A 23,169-nucleotide genomic window follows, 5' to 3' on the forward strand; every position below is an offset into this window, starting at 1 on the left:
TCCTGTGTCAGGTAAGTGACACATAATGGGCTACTATGCGATGCATAGTAGTCCATTATGCTTTGCCTTTGCAGGGAATGAAAGAGGAAGTAAACTCATCAGGGTTTACTTCCTCTTTAATGTAATTTGGAACCCTAAAGTAGCGTGACACATAAAGGGTCCCTAAGTAATATGACATACTTGGGGCCCCGGGCAGTGATAGGACAAGAAAAAAAGACCAACATGTGCCCCCCATGAACTGTGAACTACTTCAGCACCATAGATTGTAGCCCCCGCACATTTCTGTTCTCCCTCCTGATGAAGCCCCCAAGGTGGCCGTCTCTTTTACAAACCCTTAGCCTGGCCCTGCCCCACAGACATTTCAAAACATTTGGGGTCCTTAGACAATGTTATATCATCCAGTATTCCTGGCAATGTGACCTATTTGTGGGCCCCAGACAATGTCACCTACTATGGGGCCCCAGGCCATGTGACATATGTGCCCCCGGCTTTCCTCAGATACTTTCACAAAGATAAAGTGACAGATGATAGATGGCACTGAGGGACACTGATAGATGACACTGCTGAGCACTGATAGATGGCACTGAGGAGCACTGATTAGCAGCACTGGTGGGCACTAAGGGGACCGATGTCCCTCTAACAGAAGTCGGTAATCAGCTTTCTTCTTTTCTTAATGCTGACAGTGTAAGGGAAAAAAGCTGTTGACCGGCTCCTGTTTAGTTCCGTGATCAGCTGTTATTGGCTGACATCTGATCACATGGTAAAGGGCTCGCTGTGATTGGCCCTTTACCTGATCAGCCGAATCCCAAGGGGGGATGGGCAGTGTGAGAACGGGAGGATGTACATGGACGCCCTCCCGGCATTTTAAGACAGCGCAGTAGTCGTCTTTTGGCTATAGTGTGGGCACCAAGTGGTTAAATCTGCTCACCAAGAAATCCCTCCAAAAAATGCATAAAAAACACAAAATGCAAATCACGGTATAAAAACCTGCAGAAATCACAGACAAAAGCACCTCAGAAAGGCTGAAAAGCCCCCTGCATAGGTGTGAATGGAGCCTTAGGCTGGGATGAGACTTGTGGGATGCGGGAACCAGTGCGATTCCTGTGCGGGTTCCCTCATCACACCTCAATCACCGGACGGTCACACTGACATCTGAGAACCGCTGCGGGGGGGTCAATGGAAAGTTAATGACACCCCCAGATCGCTTCGCAGATCGCAGTGCAAACGCTGAAATGGTGCAGGAATCGGATTGGGTAGATGTGACACCCAATGTGATCCGATTCCAGTGAGGACCAAAAAAAGGGTCCGGCACCATTCTGGTGTGAATGTGATTTCAGTCACACAGTTTGTACGGCTGAATTCACATCACACAGACATGACATGTGATCTGCACAGCAATGTGATCCCAGCCTTAGAGAGATTTCCTCTCACTTCCTGTCCTGGTGACACCAATACAAGGAGGGAGAGAAATCTGTACAGGGACACAGACATATAAACATCTGACAGGGGCTCTAATCCTTCCCCTTCCTTATTATACTAAACATATCATTCTTATTTCAGTCTGTGTTCCTGTTGGAGAGTTCCCCTCATTTCCTGTCTAGATAAATGTTGTCACTGGGACAGGAAGTGAGGGGAAATCTCTGTAATGGAGCCCCGGATAGAAGAAAAAAACCTGACAGGGGATCTAATCCTGACCCACTCTGCCTAAAAACAGTCTGGGCTCTGTGATCACATTTCTTCTTCCAGTAATAAATCTCTAGATGACGTCTTCATAGATTTCCTCTCAGATTGTTCCATTTATTTCCATCTCTTTGTAGTATAGATTGTGTGGGGGGGAGGGGCAGAGAGGAGAGGTGACCCCATCCTATCCCATCACAGTGACCCCACCCCCCTCTATGTCTGATCATGGCTGCCCCTCCCCCATACAAAAGGACCCCATGTGGGGAGGGGCAGGGGGAGGAGATGGATGATGTCAAATATTGTGACAAAACACAGAAAGTATTATGTCAGATTGTTATGAGAGAGATAGATAGATAGATAGTTATGGGAGAGATAGATAGATAGATAGATAGATAGATAGATTTCTCACTGACCAATAGGAACATGTTATTGTTACTCCAATAATTGGACAGATATTCTACCCAATCACAGCGATCAGTAAGAAATCTCACATTTATTTATAGTAGAAAAACTTGCAGGAAGCCCCGCCCACTGCTATATACTATTGGATGAATATTAAATGAATTCCCCTCCTTCTTCTGACATCACCAGACTGTGGGCGGAGTTCTCACATGTCCCGCCTCCCCCCACATATCTTTATAAAACCTCTCCATAAACATATCCCAGCATGGAGGGGCTCAGTGAAGGTGGTGGTGAAGGTGTGGAGGTGTCGGATCGGGTCACACAGATCATAAAAGGAGATCCGCCCGGCCTCATAATCCAGATATATCCTGACTCTGTTACTGGAGGGATTGGTGGGTAAGAGGGTCTCTTTACTGTCATGTATCACACAATACTGATTAATAAATCTGTCCAATCCCCAGGACTTCTTATTCCTTCCAATCACTGACTCCTCCCCTCCCCTCTCTATACTGGGGTAACACATCCCGACTCTCCATATATCTGACCCCCCGACATCCACTTCCCAGTAATGTCTCCCTGAGGAGAAACTCCGACTGCTCAACACCTGAGGACAATCCTGGAATCTCTCTGGTGTTTCTGGGAGATTCTGGTTTCTATCTGACCAGGATGCAGTTTTCCTGTCATCTGATATCTGTAGATAATTATAAGCTGTGTTTCCATCCAGTAATATGTCTGCAGCTCCCTGTATATAGAAGTATACATTTACCTCTGTTATTATATCAGATAAACCTGTGTGTAAGACCCCCGCCACACCCAGACCCCCTCCATCATGGAGGAGCTCCTCATGTCTCTCTCTGTCCTCATTATCTCCATCCTCAGTATCACACAAGTCACCTGTGTCTGATTCCTGTAAGACAGTCAGTGGATCCGTCACGTTACACAGCTCCTCAATGTGACGCAACTTCCTGGACAGCTCCTCCTTCTTTATTTCCAGATCCCGGATGGAGATGGAGATCCGCTCTGCCCTCCCGGAGATGTCCCTCAGGACTCTCTTCTCCAGGTCTTCCAGACGTCTCCTGAGATCTCTAAACAGGGCAGTGACTCTCTCGGTGTCACCAGCGGCTTCTTCTTCTACTTTCCTCCGGTGTTCCTGCAGACTCTGGACTCTTTCCTCCGTCTTCTCTCTCTTTGTCAGAAGTTTCTGCAGAACATTCCTCAGTGTCTTCTTCTTCTTCTCAGAAGCCTCATCCAGTGTCTCCACCTGGTGTCCCCGATGTTCTCCAGCCAAACTGCAGGACACACAGATACAGGCGTTATCTTTGGTACAAAAATACTTCAAAACTTCCTTATGGACGGAGCATTTCCTGCTCTCCATGGACAAGGTGGGGTCACATAAGACGTGTTCTGGGGACTTTTTGTGGACTCTCAGGTGTTTATCACACAGAGAAACCTCACAGTGCAGACAGGATCTAACAGCAGGTACAGGAGAGTCCACACAGTGAGTACAGAAGACCCCGGACTCCTCTTGATCTTGATGAGGAGACAGGAAAGTCTCTGCTATGTTACGTAGTGTTATGTTCCTGTGCAGTGCAGGCCGATCCGGAAACTTCTCTCTACATTCAGGACAGGAATATCCTCCAGACCCCTCCTGTGTATCCAGCACACCATCAATACAGACCTGGCAGAAGTTGTGACCACATCTCAGGGTTACAGGATCCGTATAAATGTTCAGACAGACGGAACATTCCAACTCAGCTCTCAGATCACCAGACGCCATCGCTGACAGCAGAAGAGAAACGAGACTGAAAGTCTCTGACACCGGAGAGGAATGTGGATGGGGGAGGGGTGACGTCCTCCTACACAGGGTGAGGCTGGATGAATATTATAGGACACGGAGATCAGAGTACAGAAGGGAGGAGATTCGTTTTGCAGTAGTAATGAGAATTATACCTCCCAACATTAGAAGAGAGAAAGGTGTCCGTTTAGTATATTTTGATATTTTACATCTCTTGAGTTCTCTGCTCTTCTTGGAGATATCTGTTCTCACCCATGTGGCAGTTTAATATATCATGTAGATCACTTCTCCCACTGAGAATAGAAGTGATCTACAAACGCTCTGAGAACCCTGAACGGCTTCTGTTTCTGTAATCTCACAATAGCTCAGGAGATTTCAGTATCAGAATCCCAAAGTGAAATACAAAGCACTCCACATACACTGCACATATTAAGTTAATAATAAAGATATAATCCCCCTACCCAATAAACAGACACCCCATAACTGTAAAACATTCTAATTAATACATAACATATGTGCATATTTATGCGAATGGTGTATTCTGAAATGATAGTACCCTATTTGTCATGCAGATATGCACCATTCATATAAAAACAATAAATATATATATTAAATAGTTCAAAGTAATTTTAAAAAAGCATAACAATAAAAATATTAAATTAACAATTAAAATAATAATAAATAAATACATAATAATAATAAATAAATATATATATATATGTGTGTGTGTAAAGTATATACGGCATTTTTCACACAGGCGTATTAACATATACACTTATGCAAATGCAGTGTGTACTGGACTCATCTGATGCTCTGAATTTTACAGCCACCTTGCGTTATTAGCAATGCATCATCTGCGCAGCTGTCAAAATTACAGCATCAGTTGTACTTCTGTAGCCACAACACAGCCTTTATATATATGCCTATATATATGTGTATATCTGTGTGAGTGTATGTGTGTGTGTGTGTGTGTGTGTGTGTGTGTGTGTGTGTATATATATATATATATATATATATATATATATATATATTAGGGGTGCAACAGATCGTCACTGATCCGTGATTCAAATGGGTCACCCTGTTCGGATCGGCACACGCAGCGATCCGCGGTCTCGGCCTTAGGAAAGGTCGCGGCTTCGGCCTAGCTCTGGAGCGGCAGCTATCTTGGTGCACCCATCAGCCATTTACGATTTGATCACTCTGTCAAATTATGGAGCGATCACTTGTAAGGCTGGGTTCACACCGCTGCGGGTGAGAGATCCAGATGTGATTCGCACCGCACTGCAGTGCAAATCACATCCGATCTGTCTGTGCGATGCGAGTTCAGCCATACAGATAGTATGGCTGAATTCGCATCGCACCCGCCGCAAACTCGCACAGGACCCTTTTTTTGGTCCGCAGCATAATCGGATCGCATGGGTGTTCACACCATGCGATCCGATTCCTGTCCGAGTTTGCAGATCGCAATGCGATATGCGGACTGGTCTGGGGGTGTCATTAAGATTTCATTGACACTCTCAGCAATCCGCATAGGGCAGTGTGAACTGCCGGCGGGAGGCATGCGATGCGGGAAAACGCAGCGGATCACTATGGTGAACCTAGCCTAAACAAACGTCGGTTCCTCTCTCCCTTCTGTAAAGTGGAGGGGAGAGATCGGATAGAAGCAGCGCTGTGGGCTGGATCTGTAGTGTCCACAGAGCTGCTCTGTAACAATTGCAGTCACAGTCATCCCTCCATACTCTGCCAATACTCTGCAATTCCCTGCCAATACCGTGCCAATAGTCTGCCATACCCTGTCAATACTGTGCCATACCCTGCCAATAGTGCTATACCGTGCCAATACCCTGCCAATACTCTGCAATGCCCTGCCATGCCCTGCCAATAACGTGCCAAAACTCTGCCAATACCGTGCCAATACTCTGCCAATACTGTGCCAATACTCTGCCAATACCGTGCCAATACTCCGCCAATACCGTGCCAATACTCTGCCATACCCTGCCAATACTGCCATACCCTGCCAATACCCTGCCAATACCCTGCCAATAACGTGCCAATACTCTGCCAATACTCTGACATACCATGCCAATAGTCTGCCATACCCTGTCAATACTCTGCCATACCCTGCCAATACTGCCATACCCTGCCAATAACGTGCCAATAACGTGCCAATACTCTGCCAATACCGTGCCAATACTCTGCCAATACCGTGTCAATACTCTGCCAATACCGTATCAATACTCTGCCAATACCGTGCCAATACCGTGCCAATACTCTGCCAATACCGTGCCAATACTCCGCCAATACCGTGCCAATACTCCGCCAATACCGTGCCAATACTCTGCCATACCCTGCCAATACTGCCATACCCTGCCAATACCCTGCCAATACCCTGCCAATAACGTGCCAATACTCTGCCAATACTCTGCCATACCATGCCAATAGTCTGCCATACCCTGTCAATACTCTGCCATACCCTGCCAATACTGCCATACCCTGCCAAACGTGCCAATAACGTGCCAATACTCTGCCAATACCGTGCCAATACTCTGCCAATACCGTGTCAATACTCTGCCAATACCGTATCAATACTCTGCCAATACCGTGCCAATACCGTGCCAATACTCTGCCAATACCGTGCCAATACTCCGCCAATACCGTGCCAATACTCTGCCAATCCTCTGCCATACCCTGCCAATACTGCCATACCGTGCAAATACCCTGCCATACCCTGCCAATACCCTGCCATACCCAGCCAATACTTGCCAATACCCAGCCATACTCGGTAATACCCAGTCATGCTCAGCCAATTATTATTTGCTGATCCGAAAAATGATCCAATCCGTGACTCTGATCCCAGGAACGATCCATTCCGTGAGTTTTTTGAAAATATATATACACACACAAATATAAATATATACACACACAGATATATTTATATATATATATATACATATAAATGTGTGTGTGTGTGTATATATATATATATATATATATATATATATATATATATATATATATATATATATATATATATATATATATATATATATATATATATATATATATATACATATATATATAATCTCTGTGTGTAATTGTATAGTTAATGTATTTGTAACTTGCTGTTGGTGTATTTTTCACTGCAGTTAAGAAAGTTTTTACTTTCATTTTTGGCCATGGGAGAAGGAAGAATCTATTCTCCTGCAGAGATCTCCTGATATCTCCACCTCTGGGCTGGAGAAGCCAGAAAGGAGAACTTGAAAGAGAAGCACAGAGATAAAGTGGCATCTCTGTTTACTAAACATGCCGTTTCTGTTGCAGTCAATGCAGCCGTTCTGTGTTCTGAGATGAGAAGAGAAAAAATAGTTCTCCAGCACTCATCTCGGTATATTAAACCTGCAATGCTCTGAGATAAGCAGAGATCATCCTGATCTCAGCTTATCAAAGTTTACTAAACGGACACCAAAGAGGGAAAGACGGATGTGGAGAAGACATGCGGAGCACTAAGTGCAATGACATGAAAAGGGGAGATGAGTACATCATGATGAAAAGGAAATTGGTTATATAACCATCTGAAGATTTACCCCCCCCTTTATGGCCAGGCCATTTTTTGCAATACGACAATGCGTTACTTTAACTGACAATTGGGTCGTCATGTAACACTGTACATAAATTCAATATATAGCAATTTTCCCACAAAGCTTCTTCTGGTGGTATTTGATCATCACTGCATTTTTAGCACATTTTTTTTTTAGTTTTTGTTATAAAACATCCAATAAAAACATTTTAAAAATCTATTTTCTTCATCAATTTAGTCTAATATGTATTCTGCTACATGTTTTTGGTAAAAAAATCCCAATAAGTGTGTATTGATTGGTTTACAAAAACACTAAAGCGTCTACAAACTATGGGATAGATGAGGGGTAGGCAACCCCCTGCATGGGTGCCGGTGTCCTGTTGAATAATGCCTCTCATAGAGAAATGAATCCTATGCACTGCGCATGCGCAGCACATCACGTCACTTTAGCTGATATCCTGATCAGCTGGTGTGATGTATCGACTGGGCATGCTCAGTTCGTCAGCTGCGAAGAGAGAGAATCTAAATGTAAGATTCTGCCTCACTCTCCGCGCATGCGTGCAACATTGTAGGGTCCGAAAACGCTTGTTATTAGATGGATTGTGGGGTGATCTTGTAGCTTTAATTTCTGGATGTGGACGGTGGTTGTTTCTGGATGAGGACGGTGGTTGCTTTTGGCTGTATTTGGTCTTTTCTTAGACGGTGGAAGTTGCACATTGTCGTGAATACAGTATATTTATACAACACTGTAAAGGAGCACTCCTATGGGGGGGGCATCTGATTCATGGAGGGGCTCCGCTGGGGGACATCTGATTTATGGAGGGGATCTGCTGGGGGACATCTGATTTATGGAGGGGATCTGCTGGGAGACATCTGATTTATGGAGGGGCTCCCCTGAGGATACATCTGATTTATGGAGGGGATCTGCTGGTGACATCTGATTTATGGAGAATACAAAACCAATTTTTTCCTCTAGTGGGACTTTAATTAGGCAGTAGTCTTCAAAGTTTGTAACAAAGTATACATTTTATTGCATAAAGAGGAAAATCACATAAATAACAATAAGAACTTAGGGATGCACAGTGATTATTAGAGGATGCACAAAAAACTACAGTGTTAATATACCACATATTAGGGATAATATCACCACAAATATCGATCCCAGCTCAATAATGGGACCAAGAAATGTCCCGACGCGTTTCAAGGTTGTTAAGAGATCTAACCTCTTCTTCAGGGGCTGGTGATGTATTACATTCCCATCTATAAGCATTATAAGAAGACACAAGTAATGGTAAACAAACAGTATTTGCAAATAGTTGATCTTTTTCAAACAATATTTGAATAAAGACATGATCAAAAAATTGTATGGTATATTCTAACCATGTAATGCTGTACATCGCTGTTCAGAGGGCATCCAACATATTAGAAAGGTGTAATGGAGAAATGTCTGCCAGCCGGCATCAGATCTGTAACCCGATGAGAAGAACCCGGGGGGTACAAGTGGATTCGGCACTCGAGCTGCACACAAGGGGCGGATTCCACCCAAGAATGGTAATGTAGCCAAGTAGCTCTATGATCAAAAACAAAAAGATCAAACAACCAATCAGCGACATGGGATTCTCTTCAATTAGCTGAGTGTGAAACACTGAGCCAATGAGAGGAGTTTAAATATGTACATCACTCCTATAGACAGACAGACAAAATCTCAATCATAAAGAAAAACCTCTCAAGTTGCTCAATGAGTATGATGTCCCTACTTAGGGTGTCCCTAATATCAACGCAAAATAACTGAAATTGAAAAGGAATTGGAACCAATATATAGGCAATTGACTTCTTTTAAGGACCATGTCCTATATGAGAAATATGATAAGGAACTTAATGAATCATTGGAACACTTTAATAAAGAAATTCTAATTAAAAAAAGAAAAGAAGTTCTGTAGGGACAAGGCTGCCTTTCAGGAATCACGGGCTTACAATTGGAGAAATCATAATACTATAAAAACCAGAAACCAAGGACATCATCACAAGAATGCTAAAAATGACAACTTGTTATCTGGAGCGTCCTCTCTATGGTCCCTCTTGTCAAGAGTTTCGAGTAGACAGAAGCCCTCGCGGAAATCAAAGAGAAACTCCCAGGGTGGGGTTCACAGGAAAAAATCCCTAAAAAAACGGATTACCAATCCCTCCATTCAGGCTGGCTTTGCCAGCCCAGGCCTGGGGGTAGGCAAAACAGGGGGTATAGTTCCCTCACATTTGACGACAAATGATGTCCCATTGGGGAATGAAGCGTTTGCCTCGGCTCCCGTTGTGGACAATTTTGTAGTTAAACTGATCGAAAATGCGACCTTATGAGAGGTATGAATCCTGATGGAGCATTCCCTCCTAATAAGGAGACTATCAATTTAAATGTGGTAAATCTATCATCATACGAACTTAATGAAGTTGAATTATCAGTTTTAAGTAGAGGGCTAAGTTTCTGTCCCAATCAGGACATAGACAGATTTGAAGCCACAAAAGATATACAGTTGTTTGCGTGCAAATTGATTCTAAAACAACTCTATTCTAGAGATATACCTAAACAATCTAGTTTTAAACCACAAGAACTTGCGGCCTTGGACAATCTAATATCTCTCTTGGATGAGAATGAACCGCCCAGTTTAATTGACAAGATTGATCTGGAACAATTATTGGGTCGTTTCGATCAATCAGATCTACCAAGCTTCTCTACTAATCCTTATAAGAAAAAATCTGACAAGTTTCCAGCTTTGAACATCAATCCCAATGTCCTGGCCTTTGTCAGATTAACTTGTAACGAAGTCTGTAAAATTTCTATCGCATCCAAGGAACAATAGAATTTAAATCCTAGTGAACGTGAGGCCTTGAAATCTCTAGCCACTAATCCCTCGATCACTATTAAATCTTCAGACAATGGAGGGAACATTGTCCTAATGGACAATGGTCAATATGAGACAGTGTGTCGTAACATATTGTCTAATAGACAGTGGTACTGCAAGATCGCCTCAACCAAGATCGATAAATTCAATCGTAAATTCTATAAACTCATAGACGAGTCATACGCAGCAAATATACTCACTCGATCTGAATATGACTATGTTAGGACTGCTTTACCACGCATTCCTACTTTCTACACGTTGCCCAAGCTACACAAGGACCTACTTCACCCCACTGGCACACCAATTATCTCAGGCAATGGGTCGTTGACAGAGAAACTCAGTAAATTTGTCGACGGCCACTTGCGACCATTTGTATTTAAATTACCCAGCCATACTCGGGATACTTTACATCTTTTAAAGATGTTGGAGGATATTTATATTCCTCCAGGGTCATTATTGGTAGCCGTGGATGTTGAAGCCCTCTACAGTTCGATTCCGAATGATAGAGGGCTTTCATGTATTCGCCATGTGCTTCTGCAGGATGGCAAGTTGGGTGAGGAAAAAATTAGTTTCCTGAATGATGCCTTGGACTTCATTTTGAATTATGATCACTTCATGTTTTATGGGGACCATTTCCTCCAGGTACAGGGGGTTGCGATGGAGACATCTTGTGCCCCATTGTATGCCAACCTTTACCTGGGGGAATGGGAAAATATGCTTGCCACTTCCGAACCACTACGTCCTTTCATGGAAAAGGTGATACTATGGCGTCATTATATCGATGACATTTTCCTGGTATAGGACGACATGTCTGACTCTCTTCGGGAGTTTGTTAACCAGTTGAACAACAATGAGTTCAATCTGACATTCACAATGGCATATGATGAAAAGAAGATTACATTTCTAGACTTAACCATTCATCGACATCCGGATGGATTTTTGACTAGTTCCCTATTCCGTAAACCGACGGCTTGTAACTCCATTCTACATGCCACCAGCTTTCACCCACAGCCCCTTATTCGGTCAATTCCATATAGTCAATACCTACGTGTCAGGAGGAACTGTACTGATGATGATGTCTTTCAAAAAGAGGCTGACGCATTGAGGGACAGACTCCTGGTACGTGGGTATACTAAAAAATGCTTGAAGAAAGCATTCAAACGAGCTAAGGCCAAAACTAGACGGGAACTTATACATCATCCCAAATCGAAGCAAAATCAAACTAATCCAGTTAGAATTATAACTACATTTTCCAACCAACATAAAAGTCTACAGAACATAGTACAACGGTATTGGCATGTACTGAAAATGGATCCCACCATTGGTCCCTTTGTTTCGGATCAACCCTCTATCACATTCAGACGGGATAAATCGATTGGTGATAGTCTGGTGTCTAGTGAATATTTGGGTGGAGAGGGCAAATGTGACCCCTGTAAACGGATGGGAACCTTCAGATGTGGTGGGTGTCCATACTGCCAATTCATGAACATCAGTTCAAACATTAGACTTCCAAATGGCAAAAAATACAAACCTCGACACTACATGAATTGTAAGACGATTGGTGTTATATACTTACTATTGTGTGACTGTTCGTGCTATTATGTAGGTAAGACGAATCAAGAATTCTGGAGACGGGCATACTGCCACATTGCTGCAATGAAATCATGCAACCCAGACTTACCTCTTGGGCGACATGTCACTGCGGTCCATGCGGGAACTTTCCCACATGTCTCGTTTCTAATCTTGGATGGCGTACATTCTGGGTTGCGTGGAGGCGATTGGAACAAAATCCTTCTGCAATGCGAGCAGAGATGGATTTATCACCTCCAGGCAACCAAACCTCCTGGTCTCAGTGATGCCGTCTCATTCCAACCCTTTCTCGAGGGGTTTACCTCGGGGGGGTCGGAGTGGGACCGCATTGAGGCCAATATGTCTCAATATTATTAACCCAGTTGGTAGTAATTGGGGAATTGGAGTTTTTGAATCATAATGTCTAACATTTGGATTAACAACAACTAGCGGTATGTAAAAGTGATACCATTATAAGCTCTAACCGTGGCATTAATCATTTGGACTGTGTGACCTCAATTCCGAGTATTCCAATATTCTCTTTTTTATCTTGGGAGGAGTTTCTGCATCTGTTATTTAATGCTACATACATATATATATATATATATATATATATATATATATATATATATATATATATATATATATATATATATATATATATCCATCTGGACTATGTATAGTTGAAAATTGCAGACCATATTATTAATTGGTGATTCTATTGGGAGATCTACGTTGTACTTTCCTGTGCTGTAATGACCCCTGTTCTTTTCTCCATATTTTGTATGAATAATGCTCTCTATATTTATGCATTGTATATGTTTCTTAAATCTTATTTTGACTTCTCATGGATGCCCTTCCCCTCTTTTCATTATCTTATCCAGTGGGTTCTGTGTATAGGTTCTTTCCCTGTGTGGTGGGTCGCCCCTTAAGTATAGTGGAGGGGTCTCTGCCTTTTGGAATTCTTTTCTGACATCTCGTTGAGTTCGGGAGAGTATGATTATGGATCGGCATTTTTTGGGGCGGTACACTCGGCACACGGGGGCCACGGGGTCATCTTTTTTGTTATGGAGCCTTGTGGCCGCCATACTTCTGGCTGCCTGGGCTGGAGACTGTGTTGTCTCATGTTGCCCTGGTGACCGGCAAGCCACGGGCGATCGACGTGGACACCGGTCACCTCCCTCCCCATGACCACACCCCCCCTTTGGGGGCGTATACCATGACACCATTGCCATTTTTAGCATCCGTCGTTGGGAATGGGGTTGGGGCGGGCCTGCGCTCCGATGGTTCGGGGGGCGTTTCCCTTCCGCCTTCCTTTTTACATATCTAACCTCCTTTGCTCTAGCTGTAGCTGATTCAGCGATCAGCTGTTGGGCTTAAATGCAGCACACACAGCTGTGTGAAGTTGGCACCCCATGTGTAAAACCTGAATAAAAATATACCATTCGTTTGTGCCACATTTGTGCTGATTTGTGCCGCAAAAATTAGCGTTTGTGCTGGTTCGGTTTCTGAGATATTAAACATTCAATTTAATGCAAGCTTCGCCCACTTTGCACCCTACATTGCTGAATTTGAAAAACAAATGCGCCATTTGTTTGTGCCGCGTATGTGCTGGTTTGTGCTGCAAAATAAACGTTTGTGTCGCTTTGGTTGCGGAGATATTGTGCGTTATAGTTACTGATTCCCCGCCCACTTTGCACCCCACGTTACCGAATTTGAAAAAGAAACGTGCCATTCGTTTGTGCCACGTTTGTGCTGGTTTGTGCTGCAAAAATAAACGTTTGTGCCGCTTTGGTTGTGGAGATATTGTGTGTTATATGTTGTGAAACCCCGCCCACTATGCACTCCACGTTACCGAATTTGAAAAACAAACGCGCCATTCGTTTGTGCCGCATTTGTGCTGGTTTGTGCTGCAAAAATAAACGTTTGTGCCGCTTTGGTTGCGGAGATATTGTGCGTTATAGATGCTGAAACCCCGCCCACTTTGCACCCCACGTTTCTGAATTTGAAAAACAAACACGCCATTCGTTTGTGCCGCGTTTGTGCTGGTTTGTGCTGGTTTGTGCTATTTGTTCCTCCAAGTGAATCCTCTGTACCACCCTTCATATGTCTCAAAGTAGGGGATATTTACAGCTGCACATATTCATCAGAAAGAAGTGCAGATGATGGAGGGGCGGTGTTACTACATGGCGCCAAGCAGCAGCGTGATGCTGTGAACTCCTAGGCATTCCCCCCGAGCGAATATGCTAAGTGAGCCTGAATTTCCGTGTTAAAGCTGATCTGTGCCCCACCATGGTAGCTGCTTATCGGTCTGTTACGTGCTGCTATCCACCTGCTACCTACCCAGTTTCCGAATCTCAGCTGGTCAGTCGTCTATCTCCCCACTGTCCCTGGTTGAGCGACCCGCAGTGTGCCATCTACTGGGGGGCAGTGGAGTAGCATGGGTTGTCAGCACCCGGGTCAAGGCAAGTAATTTGCAGGATGCCTGTGGCCAATCATAGCTCAGGCTGTGTAGTACATGCCCCACACTATAGAAGGCCGCCAGCGCGGCAGCCTTGTGTAGTGTGTTGGCGTCTGTAGGAGTTAGTGGGTGTTCTGTGTACCTTCAACACAGTATACACCGTTCGTTATCGGCCGATTTTGCGTTCTTGCTCTTCTGTAGTGGTTGTTGTCTGCGTGCCCTGACCGCAGTATACACCGCTATATCCACCTATATAGCTAGCTATATTTCTCTTTTTTAATAGAGCTTGCAGTCAGTTGTAGGAGATTGTGCGTGCTGTCTGCGTGCCCTGACCGCAGTATACACCGTTATATCCACCTATATAGCTAGCTATATTTCTCTTTTTAAATAGCGCTTGCAGTCAGTTGTAGGAGATTGTGCGTGCTATCTGCGTGCCCTGAACCCAGTATACACCTTTATATCCACCTATATAGCTAGCTATCTTGCTCTTTTTAAATAGAGCTTGAAGTCAGTTGTAGGAGATTGTGCGTGCTGTCTGCATGCCCTGACCGCTCTATACACCGTTATATCCACCTACATAGCTCTTCTCTAATTGAGCCATCTGCCATCTGCAGGAGTTAGTGAGTGTTGTGTGTGCCTCCAGCACAATATACACTACCCAATTGCTGGTTTTCCCATCTCCGTTCAGGCCATTACCATGTCTGGAAGGCCAACAAGAAGAGGCAGACAGACGCAAGCTGATAAAAGAGGGTTAGCAGGCTCTGTGTCTAGAGACAACAGTGCTGGTCGTGGACGCGGTGCATCGTCATCATCAGCACGTGGCCATGGGACACGCTTGTCCTTCTTTTCGGCAGCTGGACATGTTGAGCCGCAACATGCCGAAGACTTGGTAGAGTGGATGACCAAGCCCTCTTTATGCTCCTCATCCTCTCTCACCCAGGCTCAGGGTACTAGCAAAGCAGCTGCCAACGCATCGTCTTCCCTCCTCTCAATGTCATCATCAGTGACTCCTTCCCTAGACCCACCACGTCCTCCTGAGGAGTCTCCTGAACTCTTTGAGCACAGTGTTGGGTACATGCTCCAGGAGGATGCCCAGTGTTTTGTAGGCTCTGATGATGATACTCAGCTAGAGGAAGGCAGTAGCGTGAGCGCAGAGAGAGGGGTTGCTCAAGAAGGACAGCAATCTGGCAGTCATGTTCCACAAGCTGCAGCATACTGCCAGGTTTGCTACAGCGATGAAGAGGGAGGGGATGATGAGGGCACTGACTCCACGTGGGTGCCTGGTAGGAGGGAGGAGGAGGAGGCACATGTCCAATGAGCCAGGATGCCCTCCAGGGGCCAGCTTAGGGGCAGCACACCGACTGAATCACACCACAGAGCTCTGCCTGTGCAGGGCGCTGCCTTTGTCCGTTATTCTAAAAGTTCTTTGGTGTGGGACTTTTTTGAGACGAGTACATCAGATCACACCGCTGCTATTTGCAACATATGTCTCAAGCGTATCTCGCATGGCCAAAACATCAGTCGCTTGGGCACCACATGCTTGACCAGACATATGTTGACCTGCCATGCAGCTCGTTGGCAAGCGTACCTCAAAGATCCACACCAAAGAACAAAGCGGACATCTCCTTGCTCCTCATCAGCTGGGATCTCCAACCCCACTAGACCTTCAGTCCTCTCTGAAACCTGCTCTAAGAGGAATGAAGGTGTAGAATTAGGTGTGTCACAGCCAAGTGCTTCCGGGCACTCTGCTAGCAGTACACCCACGTCCGATTATAGCAGGCAAATGTCCCTGCCCCAGCCGCTGGACCGTCAAAGGAAGTTCACTCTCAGCCATCCACATGCCCAGCGGTTGAATGCTAGCTTGGCTAAATTGCTGGCACTTCAACTGCTGCCTTTTCAGTTAGTAGACTCGGCTCCCTTCCGTGAGTTTGTACAATGTGCGGTTCCTCAGTCGCAGGTCCCCAAACGCCACTTTTTCTCACGGAAGGCGATTCCGGCTCTCTACCGGCATGTGGAAGGCAATGTCCTTGCCTCGCTGGACAGGGCGGTCAGCGGTAAGGTGCATATTACCGCTGACTCATGGTCCAGCAGGCATGGACAGGGACATTTCCTATCTTTCACGGCCCTTTGGGTCACTCTTCTGACAGCTGGGAAGGATGCAGGACAAGGTGCAGTAGTGTTGGAGGTTGTTCCGCCACCATGCCTCCAAAATGCTACTATTGGTTGTGACGCATCTCTCTCCTCCACCCCCTCCTCTTCTTCTTCCTCCATGGCCTCTTCCAGTGCTCTGTCCTCAGAACTAGCGGTGCTCCGTAGGTGTTCCAGGGGCTACGCAAGTACGCAGGCAATACAATGCCATGCTTGCGCTGGTTTGTTTGGGGACAGGAGCCACACTGGGGCAGATGTTTTGTCAGCTCTGCAGGGGCAGGCCGAGAGGTGGTTGACGCCACGCCAGCTTAAGCCAGGAATGGTGGTTTGTGGCAATGGCACCAACCTACTCTCCGCCCTCCGACAGTGACAACTGACCCATGTGCCCTGTGTGGCTCACGTCCTTAACCTGGTGGTGCAGCGGTTCTTGGGCAGGTACCCGGGCTTACAAGATGTCCTTAAGCAGGCCAGGAAAGTCTGTGTGCATTTCCGCCGATCATTTAATGCCTGTGCTCGGCTGGCTGAGCTCCAAAAGGAGTTGAACTTGCCCAAGAACCGCCTTATATGTGACATGCCCGCCAGGTGGAACTCAACGTTGGCCAGGGTCAGAGGAGCTCGGTTTTTTCTCACCACGCCAGTGGGGCATGATCAGGGATGCATGCACTGTCCTGTCACCGTTTGAGGAGGCCACAAGGATGGTGAGCAGTGACAGTGCATGCATCAGTGACACTGTACCTCTTGTCCACCTCTTGGAGCATACGCTGCATGGAATAATGAACAGGGCACTTGAGGCAGAACAGAGGCAAGAAGAGGAGGACTTCCTTGCCTCTCAAGGCCCCCTTTATCCAGACAGTGTTCCTGTTGTGCCACCCATTACACAGGAAGAGGATGAGGAGGAGGAGGAGGATTGTGTCAGCATGGAGGTGGAGGCTGGCACTCAGCATCAGCAGCAGCAGCAGTCTTGTAGGGTTGATTTACAGTCCCAAGAAACCCGTGGACTTGTACATGGCTGGGAGGAGGTAGCTGCGGATCATGTTGTCCTTAGTGACCCAGAGGACTCCGGACCGAATGCCTCAGCTAACCTACGCTGCATGGCCTCCCTGATCCTGCAAAGCCTGCGGAAGGATCCTCGTATTCTTCGGATCAAGGAGAGGGACCATTACTGGCTGGCCACTCTCCTTGATCCACGGTACAAGAGTAAGGTTGCCGACCTTATCTTGCCGTCGCAGAGGGAGCAGAGGATGAGACATCTCAAGGAGGCCTTACAGAAAGGTCTGTGCAACACGTTTCCAGAGACTGGGAGGTTACAAACTCCTGGTCCTGGACAACGTGTTGCTGAGGCATCAGTCAGAAGGAGCGGTGGAGAAGGTGGCCGTCTGACCGATGCGTTCAGACAATTTTTTAGTCCGCAGCCCCAAGGTATGATCGGTTCCAGCAACCATTGCCAGCGTCTGATTTACATGGTGCAGGAATATCTAGGGGCAAGGTCAGACTTGGACACCTTTCCCACCAAAAATCCTCTGGCTTACTGGGTCTTGAGGATGGATCAATGGCCAGAGCTTGCACAGTATGCAATTGAGCTACTGGCCTGTCCTGCATCCAGCGTTGTTTCGGAACGCACCTTCAGTGCTGCTGGTGGCTTTGTTACCTATCACAGGGTGCGCCTGTCCACCGACTCAGTTGATCGACTGACCTTTATCAAGATGAATCAGTCTTGGATCACCCAGAGCTACCAAGCACCTGAAGCTGATGTAACCGAATAATTTTTTTTGAAATATCACATCTCTTCAAGACTGCCTATGCTGATGCTAAGTGACTGTCCTGTTATGTTGATTGTCTATCCTCTTCCTCCTCCGCTGATATGTTGGAAGAACATTTTTGGTTCTGGTTGATGCCAGCAGCCCAATTTTTCAGCCCCGGTTTAACAGGGGCGTTTAATTACAATTTTTGATGCAATGCTTTGCAGCAGGGCTCATTCCTGCACCACAACTAGAGTATATGGGAGAGTTTGCAGTGTCGTGGCACTAGCACCAGTGCCTAAGGCCCAATTTTTCAGCCCTTGTTTAACAGGGGTGTTTAATTTCAATTTTTGATGCAATGCTTTGCAGCAGGGCTCATTCCTGCACCATAACTAGAGTATATGGGAGAGGTTGCAGTGTTGTGGCACCAGCACCAGTGCCTAAGGCCCAATTTTTCAGCCCCTGTTTAACAGGGGCGTTTAATTAAAATTTTTGATGCAATGCTTTGCAGCAGGGCTCATTCCTTCACCACAACTAGAGTATATGGGAGAGGTTGCAGTGTTGTGGCACCAGCACCAGTGCCAGCAGCCCAATTTTTCGGGGCTTGTAATTACAATTCTTGATATAATATTTCACAGGAGGGCCCATTCCTGTGCCCACCCAGAGTAACTGTGAGGACTTATAGTGTTGTGGCACCAGCACCACAACCACCAAAGGTCAATTTTTCTACCACTGTTCAACAATGGCATGTAATTACAATTCTTGATATAATCGTTCACAGCAGGGCGCTCCAGCGCCCACCAAGAATCACTTTGAGGGCTTACAATGTTGTGGCAACACCAACACCTTGTTCCGCCATTTCTGCAGAGCATATAGGGCAGGCCCCTACTAGAGATGAGCTTTGAGCTCGAGTCGAACTCATGTTCGGCTCGAACATTGCCTGTTCGCCTGTTCCGCGAACCGTGAACAATTTGGGCTGTTCGCGGCAAATTCGAAAAGCCGAAACACCCTATACAAGTCTATGGGAGAAATCTGAAGTGCTAATTTTAAAGGGTAATATGCAGGTTACTGTCCTAAAAAGTGTTTGGGGACCTGGGTCCTGCCCAGGGGACATGGATCAATGCAAAAAAAAGTTTTAAAAACTGCCGTTTTTTCAGGAGCAGTGATTTTAATAATGATTAAAGTGAAACAATAAAAGTGTAATATTCCTTTAAATGTGGTACCTGGGGGGTGTCTATAGTATGCCTGTGAAGGGGCGCATGTTTCTCGTGCTTAGAACTGTCCCTGCACAAAGTGTCATTTGTGCAGGAAAAAAGTCTTTTAACTAGTTGCTGACCGCCGGCCGTCCAATGACGGCCAGGCGGCGCACCTATTGTGGCGGGAGGCCGTCATATGACGGCCTCCCGTTTAAACAGGGAATGTGAGCGATCGTGCGCACGCACCCCTGTTTCTTTGGTGGCTGTGTGTCACGGAGACACCGCTCGCAACCCAAGGGGGTGAACAGCCATTGGTTATGGCTGTTTACCACGTGATCGGCCATGATGAAGTCACGGCCGATCACAGAGGGTCACACTGTGCACGGCGCATGCGCGCGATCATGAGCGCGTTGCGTGTGCACGTCGGTGGCGGTGTGTTCCCCGGGAACACTGCTCGTCATCGATGCTGGTAAACAGCCATTGGCTGGCTGTTTACCCACGTGATCGGCTGTGATCCTTTCACAGCCGATCACTAAAATGTAAACAAACCACGGTAACGAGAGGTTACCGGGCTCTCCTCCTCACACACTGATCATGTGTGAGGAGGAGATTGCAGTAACATCTCGTTACCGCCTACAGTACACATCAAGCACACTGATTGCCCCCCCCAATAAAGAGGACCTGTCACCACCCCTCATAGTACCTGTCAATCACAATCCATCAGAGTACCTGTCACAGTCCATCAGAGTATTTGAGTACCTGTCAGCCCATCAGAGTACTCGAGTACCTGTCATGGTCCATCAGGGTACCCGAGTATCTGTCACGGTCCGCCAGAGTACCCGAGTACCTTTCACGGTTCATCCGAGTACCCGAGTACCTGTCACGGTTCATCCGAGTACCCGTGTACCTGTCACAGCCCATCTGAGTACCCGAGTACCTGTCCCAGTCCATCTGAGTACCAGAGTACCTGTCACAGTTCATCTGAGTACTCGAGTACCTGTCACAGTTAATATGAGTACCTGTCACCGCCCTTGAGAGTACCCAAATACCAGTCACCAAGCCATCAGAGTACCTGTCACAGTCCATCATGGTACCCGAGTATCTGTCACGGTCCGTCAGAGTACCCGAGTACCTTTCACGGTTCATCCGAGTACCCGAGTACCTGTCACGGTTCATCCGAGTACCCGTGTACCTGTCACAGCCCATCTGAGTACCCGAGTACCTGTCCCAGTCCATCTGAGTACCAGAGTACCTGTCACAGTTCATCTGAGTACTCGAGTACCTGTCACAGTTAATATGAGTACCTGTCACCGCCCTTGAGAGTACCCAAATACCAGTCACCAAGCCATCAGAGTACCTGTCACCAGGACATCAGAGTACCTGAGTACCTGTCACCAGGCCATCAGAGTACCCGAGTACCTGTCACCAGGCCATCAGAGTACCCGAGTACCTGTCACCCGGCCATCGGAATACCCGAGTACCTGTCACCAGGCCATCAGAGTACCCAAGTACCTGCCACCAGGCCATCACAGTAACCGAGTACCTGTCACCAGGCCATCAGAGTACAAGAGTACCTATCTCCAGCCCATCAGAGTACCCGAGTACCTATTTGCAGCTCATGTCTCATAGAATATACGTTGGGGTGTTTGCTTTCCAAAATGGGGTCATTTTGTGGGTAATTTCACTGTCCTGGTGATGCAGGACCTTCAAAAGTGTGATGGGTAGGAATGAAATGAGATGTGTCATTTATGCTCCTAGAACGCCTGAACGTACTACTTAAATTTTCGCCCTCTCTATTTGAACAGGCTGTGTAAAAGTCCTACACATGTGGTATCGCCATACTCGGGAGGAGTAGCAGAATGTATTTTGGGGTGTCATTTTTGCTATATACATGCTATGTGTTTTAATTTTTTTCCACATATTCCAAAAACTTCTGGAAAAAAATTAACCGTTCAGAAGACTCATTATGCCTCATAGATTATATGTTGGGGTGTTTGCTTTCCAAAATGGGGTCATTTTATGGGCAATTCCATTGTCCTGGTACTCCGGGGCCTTCAAAAATGTAATAGGTGGCTGAGAAATGAGATGCATCATTTTTGCTCGTAGAACGCCTGAATTTACTACATCAATGTTGATCCTCTGTATGTGGCCAGGCTGTGTAAAAGTCTCACACATGTGGTATCGCCGTACTCGGGAAGAGTAGCAGAATGTATTTTGGGGTGTAATTTGTTGTATGCATATGCTGTGTGTGAGAAATAACCTGATAATATGACAATTTTGTAAAAAAAAATAATAATAAAAAAAAAATCTTCCTTTTGCAAAGAATTGTGGGGAAAAAATGACAACTTAAAAAAACTCATCATGCTACTTACTTAATACCTTGGAATGTCTACTTTGTAAAAAGGGGTCATTTGGGGGATATTTGTACTTTCTTGACTTGTTAGTGTCTCAAGAAATGAGATATACCTGATGTACTGAAGGCCTGATCAGAAGTGATCAATTTTCAGTGATTGGCACCATAGATTGTAGACTCTATAACTTTCACAAAGACCAAATAATATATACTAATGTGGGTTATTTTTACCAAAGATATGTAGCAGTGTAAATTTTGGCCAAAATTTATGAAGAAAAATTACTAATTAGCAAAAATTTATGGCAGAAACAAAGAAAAAGGCATTTTTTTCACAAAATTTACGTTTTATTTTATTTATAGCACAAAAAATAAAAAATCCACTAGTGATTAAATACTAAAGAAAGCTCTATTTGTGTGGAAAAAAGGACGCAAGTTTCATATGAGTACAGTGTTGGATGACTGAGTAATTGTCATTCAAACTGTGAGAGCGCTGAAAGCCGAAAATTGGTCTGGTCAGGAAGGGGGTGTAAGTGCCCTGTATTGATGTGGTTAAAATCACTTGCGGCTATATTGTCGGCTCCCGTAATACAGAGAACACTCAATGAGTGTTCTCTGTATTAGCCGACAATTCATTCATTCATTGATAAAAAAAAAAAAAAAAGCGTGGGGGTTCCCCCGAAATTCAATTACCAGGCCCTTCAGGTCTGATATGGATATTAAGGGGAACCCCGCATCAATTTTTTAAAAAAATTGACGTGGGGGTCCCCCTAAAAATCCATACCAGACCCTTTATCCGAGCACGCAACCTGGCAGGCCGCAGGAAAAGAGGAGGGGACGAGAGAGCGGCCCCCCTCCCTCCTGAACCGTACCAGGACACATGCCCTCAACATTGGGAGGATGCTTTGGGGGTCTGTGACCCCTCAAAGCACCATGTCCCCAAGGGCCTCATCCCCACAACCCTGAGCGGTGTTTGTGGGGGTCTGCGGGCGGGGGGCTTATCAGAATCTGGAAGCCCCCTTTAACAAGGGGACCCCCAGATCCCAGCCCCCCCCTGTTTGAAATGGTAAGGGGGTACAAAAGTACCCCTACCATTTCACAAAGAAAGTGTAAAAATGGTTAAATAAGACAAACACACTTTTCAAAAATTCCTTTATTAAAAATAAAAAAAAGGTTCCAGCGGTGCTAATCCACTCTTGCTATCCAGCAACGGATCTCCGGGGTCCAGCGATGATTGATCATATCCAGCGACGGGGGATCTCTCAGTCCAGCGCTGTCCATACATCCGTCTTCTGTCTCCACTGCGGAAACACTGCGGGGATCCCATCGCTGACGTTTCTTATATTAGGAGGGCGGGG

Source organism: Lithobates pipiens, unplaced genomic scaffold (genome assembly GCF_037356315.1).
Source record: "Lithobates pipiens isolate NorthernLeopardFrog02 unplaced genomic scaffold, aLitPip1_a1.2 Scaffold_8, whole genome shotgun sequence".
Classification (NCBI taxonomy): Eukaryota; Metazoa; Chordata; class Amphibia; order Anura; family Ranidae; genus Lithobates; species Lithobates pipiens.